This window comes from Prionailurus bengalensis, chromosome B1 (assembly GCF_016509475.1).
Source record: "Prionailurus bengalensis isolate Pbe53 chromosome B1, Fcat_Pben_1.1_paternal_pri, whole genome shotgun sequence".
Taxonomy (NCBI): Eukaryota; Metazoa; Chordata; class Mammalia; order Carnivora; family Felidae; genus Prionailurus; species Prionailurus bengalensis.
Window position 1 is genome coordinate 26,683,690 of NC_057344.1, and position 15,801 is coordinate 26,699,490.

General features: G+C 44.7%; 1 non-coding gene across 1 annotated transcript; it reads left to right on the top strand.

Moving 5' to 3' along the window:
- The first annotated feature begins 15,626 nt into the window (after positions 1-15,626).
- On the top strand, positions 15,627-15,699 carry TRNAE-CUC. Its single transcript has one exon. It is a non-coding gene; the product is annotated as a tRNA-Glu (tRNA).
- Positions 15,700-15,801: the final 102 nt, after the last annotated feature.

The following is a 15,801-nucleotide window of genomic DNA, read 5'->3' on the forward strand; positions in this document are numbered from 1 at the left end:
AAAGATGGCAAAAGGCAGACTTTCACTCATGGGGGGGCCAGATGTCACCACTTTTGCTTATGACTTCTATTTGTTTTCTCTCTCTTTACACTCCTAGGTTTTTTTGTTTTTGTTTTTTGTTTTTGCTTTTGTTTTATTTTATATCCAAATTAGTGAGCGTATAGTGCACCAATGATTTCAGGAATAGATTCCTTAATGCCCCTTACCCATTTAGCCCATCCCCCCTCCCACAACCCTTCCTGTAACCCTCAGTTTGTTCGCCATATTTGTGAGTCTCTTCTGTTTTGTCCCCCTCCCTGTTTTTATATTATTTTTGTTTCCCTTCCCTTATGTTCATCTGTTTTGTCTCTTAAAGTCCTCGTATGAGTGAAGTTGTAGGATATTTGTCTTTCTCTGACTGACTAATTTCACTCAGCATAATACCCTCCAGTTCCATCCATGTAGTTGCAAATGGCAAGATTTCATTCTTTTTGATTGCTGAGTAATGCTCCATTGTATGTATATACCACATCTTCTTTATCCATTCATCCATCAGTGGACATTTGGGCTCTTTCCATACTTTGGCTATTGTTGATAGTGCTGCCATTAACATGGGGGTGCATGTGTCCCTTCAAAACAGCACACATGTATCCCTTGGATAAATACCTAGTAGTGCAATTGCTGGATCGTAGGGTAGTTCTATTTTTAGTTTTTTGAGGAACCTCCATACTGTTTTCCAGAGTGGCTGCACCAGCTTGCATTTCCACACACTCCTGTTGTTTTCAAGAACTGATCCACATTTGCTAATTTAAAACGTGGTTGGGAGTAGAGTCAGCAAAGAATAAGAGAAGGCCCTCATCTTAGCAAAACTTTTGAAAAAATTTTGGCAAAAACTTGGCAAAAGTTTCTGCTTTCTTATCTAAAGGGAGAAAATCTTCATGCCTTAGAATGAAGATTTAAGTTTTCTCAGGACTCTTGTAGTAATCGCCGATGGCTAGTTAAATGCTGTTAAGTTGTCCCAGCCAGAGTTTCCCAGAATGGCAATGGGTAACTGGATGTCATTTAACTTCTCTGGGTCTTAGTTTTTCTCATCTGTAAAATGAGACAATAGGAGTCACAGGTGGTCCAACATTCTGTCTTGTGTTAATTGTCTGAGTCTTTCTTTCTACTATTATTGTGTTCAGTTATCATTATAAAAGCTGATGTTGCCTAAAATTATTCATTTTATGACTTGTTTTACTAAACAAAATAATCTCCAAACTCCTCTTGTCCTTCTTCTCATGCTTTACAAAGTACTAAGATTAGTAAAAGCCCATGAACTTTATCTTGTTCTGGCTTAGCAAAAGACAGCAGGATTTTGTCTTAGGGAAGCATTTCAGGTCTAATCATTGACTTGGGTTTTCTTCGATGTGTACAGTATTTTGGAAGAATTTTTATTCATAGTTGACACTATTTTAACTATGCTAAACACCTACCCAAATATTCTAGCTCTAACTTCTCAGTAAAGTTCTATTCTTACATTTAAACAGTTACTCATAGGAAATTTGCACTTGGGAAGAACATTTCACCTTAAGTGAATCAATAGGTATTTTTTGAGCAGCTATTGTATATCTAGCATTATGAGTAATCTAGAAGAAGCATTAGACGTCACCCCTGCTCTTAAGGACCATAAACTGAAACTGGGCAGAAAAAAACCAAAGTACACTCACTTGGGATTCACTTGTTGAGGGCCTGTTTGTGTGGGACACCATAAAGCCTGAGGGGTAGTGTGGCAATCTATCCCAATTGTCCAGAAACTGTCCTATTTATACATGTTGTAGGAGTAATTATTAATATCAGTCCTTCTGACCTTTAAGAGTGTCCTAGTTTGGATGATAGTTTATAAGGTTGCCTTAACGATGGAGAATGGCAGGGTTTAGGTATCCTCACCCATGGGAATCAAGTCAACAGAAGAAATTACCATAGCAACTAGGAATCATGATGATTAGTGCTTTGCTAGTCCAGAAATAGACATCGTCACACCCTGGACATCTTTTAGTTTGGATGAGGCGATTCCTTTCATTAGCTGAGATATTTGTATGGGCTATGTTGTGGTGTTGGCTGAATCTAACGCCAACGGTTCTTTTCTCCAGGTTAAAATTCTGATCAGCATCCATGTCTCTGAGATGGGATTAATCTATTGCTGAGACATGTCAGGTCTGTCTTCCATGGGAAATAGATCAAGAAGAGGCCTTAAAGAATTGGCAGCGAGGAAACCGAGGCAGCTTGTGTAGTTCACATAAGCAAAAGGGGCCTGAGGTCTCATGAGCTCTGCTCAACAGCCATGCCTGAGTGTCTCTACAAGCCAAGGACTGGGCCTTTAGTCAACAGGGCAGAAGGAATTTTATGAGCAATGCCCAGAGGTAGGAGATAGTGTGGGTTATGTGGGGACTGCCGAGCAACTTGGCATCCATGGACAGTGAGTCAGTGGGAGGCAGTGGATCCTGCTGTGGAGGCTGTGGAGGTGGGCAGAAGCCAGATGATGGAGAACCTACATCAAGCAATGTTGTGGTTTTTAAGTTTCGAAAGGAAATGGTACCTCAGATATAGCTCCACCCCTAGGGCTCTGACTCCCCGGGCAGCTGCCACACGTGCCACAACACGATCTTTTTGTCATGGTTCCCCCCTATCTCTGAAAATCCCCTCTGCCCCCTCCAGGTCTCTGTCCACATGCGTGCTGCACGCACACGCTGTAGCACTTAGCAGTGCTGATGAAACAGTTTCTGGAGATCCAGGACAAACAATGCTGGCTCGGAGGGAACACCCAGCCCTGGGCAGACATCCCCATGTTTGGTGTCCCCTCTGGGTGCCACAGATGAACTAGGGCAGCCAGGACAATTGATTCACTGGGTCAAGGTAGTGCTGGTGTTTATGTTCTTCCTGAGTGTGCAGCAGGTGCTGACAATGCTGGCCAGGCACTGAAGATCCTGCTGGGTCCTTTGATCATTTGTCCCACGGGTGGACTTGGATGGCCTCAAAGGCCATCTGACCAGCTTGGTGTCCCACCCCCAAGCTGGATCCTGAGTCCCTCCTGCTCTAAACTGCAGTGTGCAAATCAGGTGATCTTGTTTACCCTGGCAGCGTAAGTTGTTGGCAACAGAAGCAGAGCAGTAGGAATTGGTGTGTCAATACAAGAAGTTAAATCAAAAAAGGGCTCATGCTAGCTTGGAATGAGCAAGTAGAATCCACCAAAAAGGCAAAATGTAAAGCTAGCATGAAGAACTGTGAGGGGGTGGGGCGCCTGGGTGGCTCAGTCAGTTCAATGTCTGACTCTTGATTTCTGCTCAGGTCATGATCCCAGGGTTGTGGGATTGAGCCCCGAGTCTGGTTCTGTGCTGAGTGTGGCACCTGCTTAACATTCTCTCTCTTCCTCTCCTTCTGCTCCTCTGCCCTGATTGCTCTCTCTCTCTCTCTCTCTCTGCAAAAAGAAAAACAAAACAAACAAACAAACAAACAAAAAACCCAAAACTGTGAGAGGGACATGGCAACAAGGATTTTGTTGAAATAAGACAATTATTAAGAAATAGACAACCGGGGCGCCTGGGTGGCTCCATCAGATGGGCCTCTGACTTCAGCTCAGGTTTGTGAGTTTGAGCCCTGCGTCGGGCTTTGCGCTGACAGCTCGGAGCCTGGAGCCTGGAGCCTGCTTCGGATTCTGTGTATCCCTCTCTCTCTGCCCCTCCCCCACTCACGCTCTGTTTCTCTCCATTTCTCAAAAGTAAATAAATGTTAAAAAATTTTTTTTGTAAAAAAGAAATAGACAACCAAGAGCTTTTAAAATCAAGGGCAGATGTTTGTTTTTCAGTTTGCTAGACATAAAGTCTAAGCACAATATCTTCAAGAAACATCTCTTTTAGGTACAAGGGGTGTTTTCTTTTCTCTTTTTTATTTTTTTTTAAAGTTTTTATTAAAAAAATTTTTTACATTTATTTATTTTTGAGAAACAGAGTGAGACAAAGCGTGAGCGGGGGAGGGGCAGAGAGAGAAGGAGACACAGAATCTAAAGCAGGCTTCAGGCTCTGAGCAAGCACTCAGCACAGAGCCCGATGTGGGGCTTGAACCCACGAACTGTGAGATCATGACCTGAGCTGAAGTCAGACGCTCAACCGACTGAGCCACCCAGGTGCCTCTTAAGTTTTTATTTTTAAGTAATCTCTTACAACCAACATGGGCCTTGAAATCACAACCCCGAGATCAAGGGTCACGTGCTCTACCAACTGAGTCAGCCAGGCACCCTCCAAGGAGGGTTTTCTTAAAGTTGCATGAAACATTTTCCCTTCACTAACTCACTTAAACATGCTTCTTCAGTCACTACTTTTCTTCTCCATGGCAAGCGTCTAATCAGTGTTCATTTGGTGAAGAATCAATGATGAACCAACGGAGTGTGGAGAGGCATTCCCCTTCTTTGAGGATTATTGGGATGCCAACAGATGGAAACCAGAACAAGTCCATGAGGTTACTGGGTGGACACTCACGGCCTCTCTGGCTCAGGCCAGTGCTGATCACTTCATCCCAAATGTCTTGAGGAGTAAGTTCTGAACTGGACACCGACTCTGATTATTTTTAACTCTGACGCTCACAGAAGAGAAGTCCAACTTAACAGCTCTGTGAAGTTTAAATCCATGTTTCGCTGTCATTGACACTGGTGCTGCTCTAAATGTCTGTCCCCGGTGACAGGAGGGGGTTGGTCCAGAATGTAACTCAGTGCACTGCTTCCTCCGTGGAGCTAGTGAAGCTTTCCGGAGCGCACGGGCTGAGGCTCAGTGTTCTTAGTGAGGAGTCTGGCCTGCAATACAGCTCAGTCTCCTCCCCCTGACTCTGCAGACTGGCATAGTGTTACTGTCACTTATGTCATCTTTACAATGTATAAATTATTAAGAAGCTGTCTTCATTTAAAAACGATGAATTTTAGGGGAGCCTGGGTGGCTCAGTCAGTTAAGAGTCTGACTTCGGCTCAGGTGATGATCTCACAGCTTGTGAGTTCGAGCCCCGCGTCGGGCTCTGTGCTGACAGCTCGGAGCCTGGAGCCTGCTTTGGATTCTGTGTCTCCCTCTCTCTCTGCCCCTCCCCTGCTCACGTTCTGTCTCCCTCTGTCTCTCAAAAATAAATAAGTTAAAAAAAATTTTAAATGATGAATTTTAAAACAAGTTCAAATTTACAGAAAAGTTACAAGAGTAGAACAAAGAACTGTACACCTTTCACCCGAGACCCTTTCACCCATGATGTGCTTGCAAGTGGAGTCCAATTCTCGATCACGTGATCTAGTCTCTATACCTGGAATGCCTGTCTGATCCTTGACCTTTATGACCCTGAACTTCGGTTTGCCCCGTGCTTCCTTGTGACTAGTCCCACATTATGCACTTTGAGCAAGAACATCACAAAAGTGATATTGTGTTCTTATGGCCCCCTAGGAAGTGGCCCCTGGGAGCCATAAGAACACAATATCACTTTTGTGATGTTCTTGCTCAAAGTGCATAATGTCACTTTGTCCCATTAACTTTGTGTCCCAGTGGTAGCTTTGATCACCTGATGAAGAAAGCGTCTGCCCCATTTTTCCACTTAAACTTACTTTTTCTTTTGTAATGAACAAGAATTGTAATGATTCATTCTACTTTCAGCTACTAGTTTTAGCACCCCCTCTACTTCCTTGCCTGATTTATCACCACCGTGGTGTTTGCCAACTGAAAAAATGTCTATTGTATCATTTCTTACACATTTATTAGTTGGCATTCTACTGGAAGCAAGAACTTTCTCATCTCTCATTCTTAAGTTCATTCATTTGCTTACAAACAAATGAGTTATTATTCACTATAATCTATTATTCAATGGGTTATAATCTATTATTGTCATTAATTATTTTGATGCTCAGATTGACCCAGTTTTTAAATTTTTTTCTTAATGTTTGTTTATTTTTTGAGAGAGAGAGAGAGAGAGATGTAGTGTGAGCAGGGGAGGAGCAGAGAGAGGGAGACACAGAATCCGAAGCGGGCTCCAGGCTCCGAGCTGAGCTGTCGGCGCAGAGCCTGGTGCAGGGCTCGAACCCACGGACTGTGAGATCATGGCCTGAGCCGAGGTCGGATGCTTAACTGACTGAGCCACCCAGGTGCCCCCAGATTGACCCAGTTTTTGACACCAGAAGTCCCACGGACCTGGCTTCTGTGTCCTTTTGACTTGTGTCCATCATTCTCAAGCACTTTCTCTGCAACAAGTTGCTCCCGGCTTACTTTGTAGTTTCCCTGCCCCAGGTCTGAGTCAGCTGGTTCTCTACGAGACCTCAATTCCTTTTCCTGGAGAGTGATATTTAGAAGGCAAGATCTGGGTGCTAAGTGTGCCTTTTGCTACTGGAGTGTTGTTTCTCATAGGCCGTCTCAGCAGACAGAACTCAGGAATACACGTACAGTAAAACCCTGGACTGCAAGTAACTTGCTCTGTAAGTGTTCCTCAAGACGAGAAAACATCTCTAATAAATCTCAACTTGATAAACGAGCGATGTCTTGCAGTATGGGTAGTATGTGACACCAAAGGTCACATGATCACAACTGAGCCAGTGGTTCTTGAAATTCACTTTGATGTACAAGTGCTTCGGACTACAAGCATGTTTCTGGAACAAATTATGGTCACAAACCAAGGTTTTACTGTATTTTTATATATACACGCACACATACCCACATATGTATGTATGCACACCTACCTTTACATCTATGTTTCCTTCTGTTTCTCTGGGGCCCATACTATCCTTAGTATGTTCACCTGCTCAATTCCCCTGTATTCAGCCACCCCCCCCAGCTATGTGAGGCTGCCTCTCTGCCATGCTCTGACACTGTCCTTGTAAACGTCATCATTACTAGCCGTCACCAGCTGCCTCTGTCACCTTATTCCAATACCATCCTTGCCCAGGCCCTGTTACCCCCTGCTTGCACCTGCCCCATGACTGTTGGACTAAATTAGAAAGAAGAGGAAGGGAGCCAAATTTGTGTTCTTAATTAGAAGAAAAACTATCAAAGTCTCAATTGCAACAATCTGCAATAGTTACTTCTTGGTTCACTGATGCACCTTAAGAGTTAACTGTGAGACAACCCATCTACCTGTATGGTACGAATACTGACATGAAGGGGTCATATGTGTCTCTAAGTCTACGTCGGAACTGTAATTATAGCCAGGTGGGTGGGAGGAGGTCGTGTTGTGATTCTGTGGTGCATTTGGCCTATAGCAGCAGGAATAGGGCTGTCGACACTGATTTTAACGTTGCTAAATCAGCAGAATGCATTTCGACTGGTCTAGACATGCCTCGTTTCTAATGAGAGAAGAACAAAAACAAACAATTGACTTTTCAGTAGTTCTCACCAAGAGGTTATATACCAAGCATCCTCAAGGCGGTATTGACATCTGTTGAAATGAGCACCGGAAAAATAAATGTGTTCTGATAGTCAGGATGACGGTTACCTAATGATGAGCTCACATTTCCTGTCACTTGGGCAATAAGTATTTGCTGGCCCTTCCAAGTTGATTGTAAGCTCCTTGAGGGCAAGGGGCAGGATGGTACACTTGGGCAATTACCCACCCACAGTGACTTGCAGTTAGTGGCTGGTTAGGAGTTGATGGCTCAAGGTTTTTTGTTTTGTTTTGTTTTTTCTTCCAGCTAGATTGTTCACCATAACATTGAGTTAGGAGTCATGTCTATTTTTCTGTAGTATTCTGGTCACCTCCATTGTCTACATTTTAGATAGGAACTGAAATCTATAAACTCCTGAGCTGATTAAGGGAGTCAGAGGCCGAGGTAAAGCCCTCCTTGCCTCCCTCCCTGCCTCTGATATATAGGCTGGTAGGATTCAGGCAGGAATGACCCTGATCTAGATGGTCAAATGGCCCTGCTGTGAATTGTGCTACTTCAAGTTCAGAGCCGAGTAGCAGGACATCCAGGCTCGGCGCTTCTGCCTTCAACTCTCTGTTCAACTTCCCCCAAGTCTCCTAACCTCTCCGGCCTCATTGTCTGCATCCGTAAAATTGGAGGTTGGACATCGTGATCTCTAACCGTCTGTGGTCCTGCAGTTTTTTCACTCGGGCATTATGAAATACTGTGATTCATGGCCACATCCTGAACCACAGCGCAAAGGTGGCAAAGCGACAAGGAAAGCTGAGAGTGAAAAGTGCAGTCTATGATAACACTGCAAAGACCTTTCTCTGGATACTAAAACACAGACCTCTCTTTCTCAGTGTGTGTGTGTGTGTGTGTGTGTGTGTGTGTGTGTGTGAGCGCGCGCGCCTTCACGTGCTTGCAATTACAGGAAAGAACAGCAGAAGGCTACCTACAGCTGCTGCCGTAGATTCTTCTAAACTTTGTATGAAAAGACAATCCCTAGAATCGCTAAAACAATTGTGAAAAAGAAGAGTAAAGTGGCAAGAATCACTCTACCTGATATTAGGTCTTACTGTAAAGCCACAGTCACTAACGCTGTGTGGTATTGCCAGAGGCACAGGCACGTACCCCAGTGGAACAGAATAGAGAACCCCCGCAAACACACCCAGCTGCCTTTGGGCCAAGATACAAGAGCAATCCCGTGGAGGGAGGAACTTTTCCACAAAAGGTGCTGAAGCAAGTGGATTTCTGTGACGAGAAGAATGAGCCTGCACCCAAGCCTCTCACCTTATACAAAAATTAACTCAAAGTGAATCATATATTTAAATTTAAAATGTGAAACTATAAAACTTTTAGAAGAAAATATGGGGGAAGTCTTTGGGATTTAGGGCTAGGCAGAGAATTCTCAGACTTGACATAAAAGCATCCCGTAACTGATAAAAAGTTTTTTTTTTTTTTTTTTTTTTTTGCTCTGAGAAAGTCCATGTGAAAAGGATGCAAAGGGAAACTATTGATGAAGAGAAAATATGTTCAAGCTACACATCTGACAAAGGGCTTATATCTGAAATATACAAAGAATTCTCAACACTCAACAGTTAAGAAACAAACAAACAAAAGTCTCTGAACAACCCAATTAGAAAAAGGGCAAAAGATATGAATGGACATTTCACCATAGAAGGTACATAGATGGGAACAGAGCCATCTATGAAAGGGCGTCCACCTTAATTAGCCATTAGGGCAGTGCGGACTAAAAGCACAATGAGTTAGCACTATACGACTCTCAGAATGGCTAAAATAAAAAATTGTGATGCCCCCATAAGATGATGAGGATGTGGAATAATTGTGTACATTGCTGGTGGGATTGCAAAATGGTACAGCCACTCTGGAGAACCGTTTGTCAGTTTCTTACAAGACGAAACATGGTGCTACCATATCACCCTGCAATTTCACACTCTTGGGCCATCACCCCAGATAAACAAAAACTTACATTCACGTAAAAAATCTGCACATGAATGTTCCTAACAGGTTTATTTGGAATCGCCCTAAACCAGAAGCAACTCAGTGCTCTTCAATATATTAATTGTTCAGCAAACTGGACTGTCTATACCATGGAATACTCAGCAATAAAAAGTAACAAATTGATACATGGAACAAGTTGGGATGGATCTTGTGGGAAGTATGTAGAGTGGAAGCCAATCCCCAGAGGTTACATACCATATGATTCCATTTTTATAACATCCTCAAAAGTACAAAATTATAAATGATGGACGCCAGATTTGTGGTTGCCAGAGGTCAAGGCCCCAGCGGGATGGGGGTGGGGGAGGAGATGGGGAGCAGAGGGAGCAAGGCGGTGTGCCTATAAAAGGACGACATAAGAGGCCTTTGTGATGGAAGAAATGTTCTATGTCTTGACCACATCAATGTCGGCATCCTGATTGTGACGTTGTATTATACTTATACCAGATGTTACCATTGGGGGAATTTTGGTAAACAGTACCCTGGCTCTCATTAGTTCTTAAAATTGCATGTGAATCTACAATGATCTCAAAATAACAAATTTAATTTTTTAAAAAAAGAAACTTTAGTGCTTTCTGTCTGGGCTTAGTTTGATGAAAGTAAATGTAGTAAAAACATATGCCATTTAGGAGAAGAAAAGGCTAACATCACCATGGGAGGGACTTGGTGACAACGTTCCGTCTTTTTCTTTCTAGATTCCCCAGAGCACTTGGCCCCAACTACAGCCTTGCCCACAGAAGTGCTCAGTAATTTGGGGGGCGCCTGGGTGACTCGGTTAAGTGTCCAACTTCAGCTCAGGTCATGATCTCATGGTCAGTGAGTTCGAGCCCTGTGTCACTCTGTGCTGATAGCTCAGAGCCTGGAGCCTGCTTCGGATTCTGTGCTCCGTCTCTCTCTGCCCCTCCCCTGCTCATGCTCTGTCTCTCTCTGTCTCTCAAAAATGAATAAGTGTTAAAAAAAAATTTTTTTAAAGAAAAAATAAAGAAGCGCTCAGTAATTTTGTTTTGTGTATTGTTGTTAGTATGGAGTAGAAGTTGCCTTGTCAGGAAGTTTAATTTTTGTATGTAAATGTGAGACACATACCTACAAAAAAAGGCAACTCCAATGAGGTTCTTGTGAACAAGCCAGTGATTTTTGTGTGTGTGAAGGAGGATAATAATTATCTCTGATAGCATAACCAAAACATAACCAAGCCCTTTTGCAGAATATGGGGTTAAATTGTTGTGTTTTGCTCCCATAGAAATTTTGTTTGTCAGCTTGCTTTTGTCTTCTTTTACAGGATATCCTTGAACTACATTCACTAGCATAGGAAGCAGGAGGCTTATAACTTCTGCTCCCTCAGGAAAAGGTTCTCACCCTTTATTTCTGGGCTACAGGGCTCTTAGGAAGTGCCCCAGGAGTCCAGGGAGGGGAAATGGGCATGGTTCCCTGCTTCTGGCAATTTCCACCTTGGGCAGCTCCTTTTCCATCTATTTTGTAAATTGCATTCCCATAATATGTGGCTTAAGAACAGATTTCAATGCTTCGTTATACATTTGAAAAGCGCCAGGGCTCCTGACTGAGGTGGCTGTTCCTCAGGGTTGGAGTCTCTCCGCATTCCCTGTCTGGGGAGATAGCAGGGACACTGAGCAAAGGAGTGAGGGATGCTGGGAGGGGGAGAAGAACCAACGCCTTGTGTCAAATGCCTTCCTTTCTTGATCTGGCTACTGCAGGCAGTGGAATTCATTCAGTGCTGCCCTCAGTCCTGGCAAGAACCAAGAACGCCTCTCCTGAAGCTTTGGGGCAGAAACTCCCCTTGTGAGAGCAGAGAAATGAGCTGGTGCGAAAGACATTTTTGGACAGAAAATATTTTTTCTTTGATTTTTCTTTTCAGACTGTGTGTGTGTGTGTGTGTATAATAATTATGCATGAGTAATATAAAGCATGAGGATTCAAGGTGGGGAGGTGATTGATCAGCTGATGGAAAAGCTACTGGAGAATTCAAATGAACAAATGCTTTGTCACATGAGCAAATGTGCAAAACAGTGTGCACAAAGAATTTACGAAAATATTTGGGGGGGTGTTTCAGTGTTTCGATCATGGATTAATGGCAAATGATTAATAATACAATACTTTAATAACATGGTATGATAGTAGGATGAGTGAAATGTCACCTAGCTAGCTCCACCTTCAAATGGGACCAAGGTGTCTCCCAAAGGGCAATTAACTAGGTGGCCCTGGAGGTGGCCCCGGTGGAAGAAGTAAGTCATTTCTCTTTCTCATCAACTGTAACAGCACAGGTTGTGATGTGTGGTGTCCCTACTTTCTCTGAAAGAGAGGTGAACCCTGGAAAGCCTCACCGCCCCCCCACTAGTTCCCTTTGGGTATACTGGGGCTTCGTAGAAACCTTTCCAAGTCCCCACAGCACTAACATGAGGGTTTTCTCAGCAGACCTTCCTTCAGTTCTGGCTAAAGGTCAACACCAGCAGGAGGAGGTGACAGATTTAAAAGAAAGATCATGTGGGCCAGCAGGATGGGAGGCCCAGGATGCTTTGGAGATGAATTTCCACCTCCTTCATTTCTGTCCTTCTTAAGGCCTCTTGAACTTTATGGGCCAGAGAAAGATGAGCTGAGACCATGTCGTTGGCAAAATTCCCAGGAGCACTTCCGTGTTACTTTCTGGGGACCAGGGCTTGCATGACTGCTAGATTCAGCCTCTGTCTCTGTCATGGTAAACAAGTTTCTCAGGGAGTCTGTCATGCCCTATTTGGTGGGGACGACGGGGAGGGGAGAGAGAGGTAGTAAGACATAAGTCCAAACCGTGAATAACCCCTTTCCTCTTTGGATTGACTGGAGTTTCCAGAGGGCTTTTGGCCCTCAGCGCTACAATTAGGAAACAGAAAACCCAACCAACAAAAACACATCTAAACCACAGACAAAATCACCACTCTGTTGTAACCCATCCAAAAAACAAAAAAACAAAAAAAAACACAACACTATCCAGCCAGAACTGATTTGAGCCCACAGCTGGGTTTTCCGAGCTCCCCAAAGGTCTGAGAAGATCCCCAGGCCCAGGCCAGGTGAGCACTGTCAGGGCTCACTCCAGGGTTTGCCGGGGCTTGCTCCCCACGCACGCTGAGTGCTCCATGATAATTCATAGCACCTCTGCTCCTTTTTTTTTTTTTTAATGTTTATTTATTTTTTTGAGAGAGAAAGAGTGTGAGCAGGGGAGGGGCAGAGAGAGAGGGAGACACAGAATCTGAAGCAGGCTCCAGGCTCCGAGCTGTCAGCAAAGAGCCCAACGCGGGGCTCAAACTCACAAGCTGTGAGATCGTGATCTGAGCCGAAGTCAGACACTTAACTGACTGAGCCACCCAGGTGCCCCACCTCTGCTCCTTCTTAAAAGCATTCCCATTTGGGCCATAAACTATATGGTCTCTAAGTGAACACAGGGAGAAGTGGACTCCAGGCCTCAGCCCTGGGTCTGTGTGTCCACTCTGAAGCCTCACTCTCCCTCGGAGGCTCTTCTATCAGGGCCAGCAAACTACAGCCAGCAGTTCGAGTCTAGCCCTTGGCCTGATTCTGTATTACTGTACGGGCCCGCAGCTCAGAATGGCTCTTACATTTGTAAAGTTTCGTTTTTTGTTTTTGTTTTGGAAGAATATGTGATAAAGGCTGCATGCAGCCCAAAACGCCTAAAATCGTCACTCCCTGGCCAATTCCAGAAAAAGGTGGCCAGCCCCTGCTCTAACCTTCTCGTCTTGCAGTTGGCGGTGAAGGGCCAGGATCCTGGATCATTGTTAATGTTTTCGACCCCAAGGAAAATGACCGTCATGCCTCCTCATCTTACTGCTGCCAAGTTCATGTCCAGCGGAGGGCCCGATGCTACGGAGACACATCGGTAAGTTTTGGGCATGACGCCAACTGAACATGTCACCTACCAGAGAATCCCATGTGGACATAGACCTCCATGGAGATTCCCTCTCTCTCTCCTCGTCAAGGCTCCTAATGGCGAAGGGAGGGGAAGGAGGGTTAGAGCCTTGCTGTGCTACCACATGGCTTCCACTCTGGTGGAAGTCAATGCTGAGGCCGCCAGTCCTGCCGGTCAGCACAGCGCCTCCATAGCCACAGGCCCCTTTGGTGGTTTCTTGCCACCGATCACACCCACTTGGGCCCTTGGATACCCAAATCACGTGCTGTTTGCATTTATGCTTGCTCGTGGCCTGTGGGCCTCGTGGGTGCTGAGGAAGCCTTTGGGAGGGACGTGCCATTTGCATCTAAAGACGTGTTCACTCCTCCCCAGTTTTCTGCATCTCTCCAATCTGAGGGACTTCTTTTCAGAATGACCTCTAGTCTCAGTTCTGTGAGAGTGACTCTAGTGTTAACGGGGAGAATTCTTGGAAAAAGAATAAAGGACCCATGTGGTCGTCCATGGCGTTACCACTGACTGGGTATGTGACTTTAGGAAACACACCCAGGGCCTTCATACCTTTTACCCATGAAAACGAGCTGGTGTCTCTTCAGCTTGAACACGGATGTTATGAAGTCCAAGCTGTTGTCTGGAATGCTATTCGTTCCTGTGATTCTTATGAAGAATGTAGGCAGCATACATGGTATTTCTCACAAGTTTATATTTAGGAGCATTTTTCAAAAGAACGTGTTGGCTGGCTCCTAAGTACTCAGTATCGTTATCCTTAACCTTATCCCTGCTGGAAACACTCAGAGCCCCTTCAGGAGAGCACATGACAGGGGGACGGCAGAGTCAAGGCCAGAGCCCAGGCTTCTCGAATCCTAATACTGACACACAGCATAACCCAGGGCTTTTCTTGGCTATGAGAGGATTCACCTTGAACATGAATGTCTCTTACAGGGTTTGGGTAGAAGCAGTATCTAGCACCACCTTGCATATGATAGATAAGCAGTAAATGTTCAGAGTAATTCAGGACTGGGTGTTTGCTATTCTGGGGACACTGCCCTAGAAGAGTGTTTGTTCTGTTGTTGTTAATTTCCTCCAGCCCTCTCGGAGCTGTCTGTCTCCTAAGTTAGACTTCTTTAAGGATTATGCAAACCATACTGAATCTCAAATAGACATTCATAGAAACCGCTGTTACTTTCCTCCCCCTGCCCATTTCTGCGAAGGCCAATTGTGGGCAGTGCCTGGCAGTCTTGAGGAAGGCAGTTATGTGTGTAGGTCCTTTTTTGCATTTATTTACTAGGTGCTGAGGTTTAACAGGCTCTACCTCCCCACTGCAGAACCCCACTGCCTTCTGCAGTGCGGCACAGCCCGAGTTACAGGAAACATCTGGCAACAATTTGCCTCTCCCTCTGTCCCATCTTCTGAACTTTGAAATAAAATGTCCCTAGAAATCTTTTTTTTTTTTAATGTTTTATCATTTATATTTGAGAGAGAGACAGAATGCGAGAAGGGAGGGGCAGAGAGAGAGACGCACACACCCAGAATCCAAAGCAGCTCCAGGCTCTAAGCCGTCAGCACAGAGCCCGACGTGGGGCTTGAACTCACAAGCTGTGAGATCATGACCTGAGCTGAAGTCAGATGCTTAACCAACTGAGCCACCCAGGCACCCCAAAACGTCCCTGGAAATCTTACTTAGGGCGAATATCTGACACCCAAAGGAGAAGAGGTCCCACCAGGAGCTGGTCCGTTTTGCTGGTTATAGTTTGAGTAAGTAGTTACAAGCTACCATGGGCATTTACAGTTTTTCTACCTTTAAAAACAGTAAACCAAAGGGGCACCTGGATGGCTCAGTTGGTTAAGCATCCAACTTCGGCTCAGGTCATGATCTCGTAGTTTGTGAGTTCGAGCCCCACATTGGGCTCTCTGCTGTCTGTGCAGAGCCCGCTTCAGATCCTGTGTCTCCCTCTTTCTCTGCCCCTGCCCTGTGTGCTCTCTCTCTCAAAACAAAACAAACAAAAAACCCCCACACATTAAAAAAAAAAAACCCAGTAAAACCAAAAATATGCTTCAAGAGCAAATGAGAGGGTAGGAGACATGCCCTCAGATCAGTAAAAATGGGTTCCGAACAACACTGGCCCTGTGCTTCTTCCCTAGCACTTATTTCTGTCACTATGACCAGCTTTCACTGCTGTGACAACTTCAAAAGCAATTACCACCCTTACCACCCTTCCTGTGTGTCTCACAGGTTTTCAACTCAGCCACTGATTGCAGTCCATCCCTCTGGAAACCTATATTCTGTATGTCGAAACATACAGATTGAAAATAATTCTCCCCAGGGATGCCTGGCTGGCTCAGTTGGTAGAGCATGCGACTCTCGCTCTTGGGGTTGTGAGTTCAAGACCCACGTTGGGCATAGAACTTGAACGAAAGAAAGGAAGGAAGGAAGGAAGGGAGGAAGGAAGGAAGGAAGAAAGGAAGGAAGAAAGAAAGGAAGGAAGAAAGAAAGAATAGAATA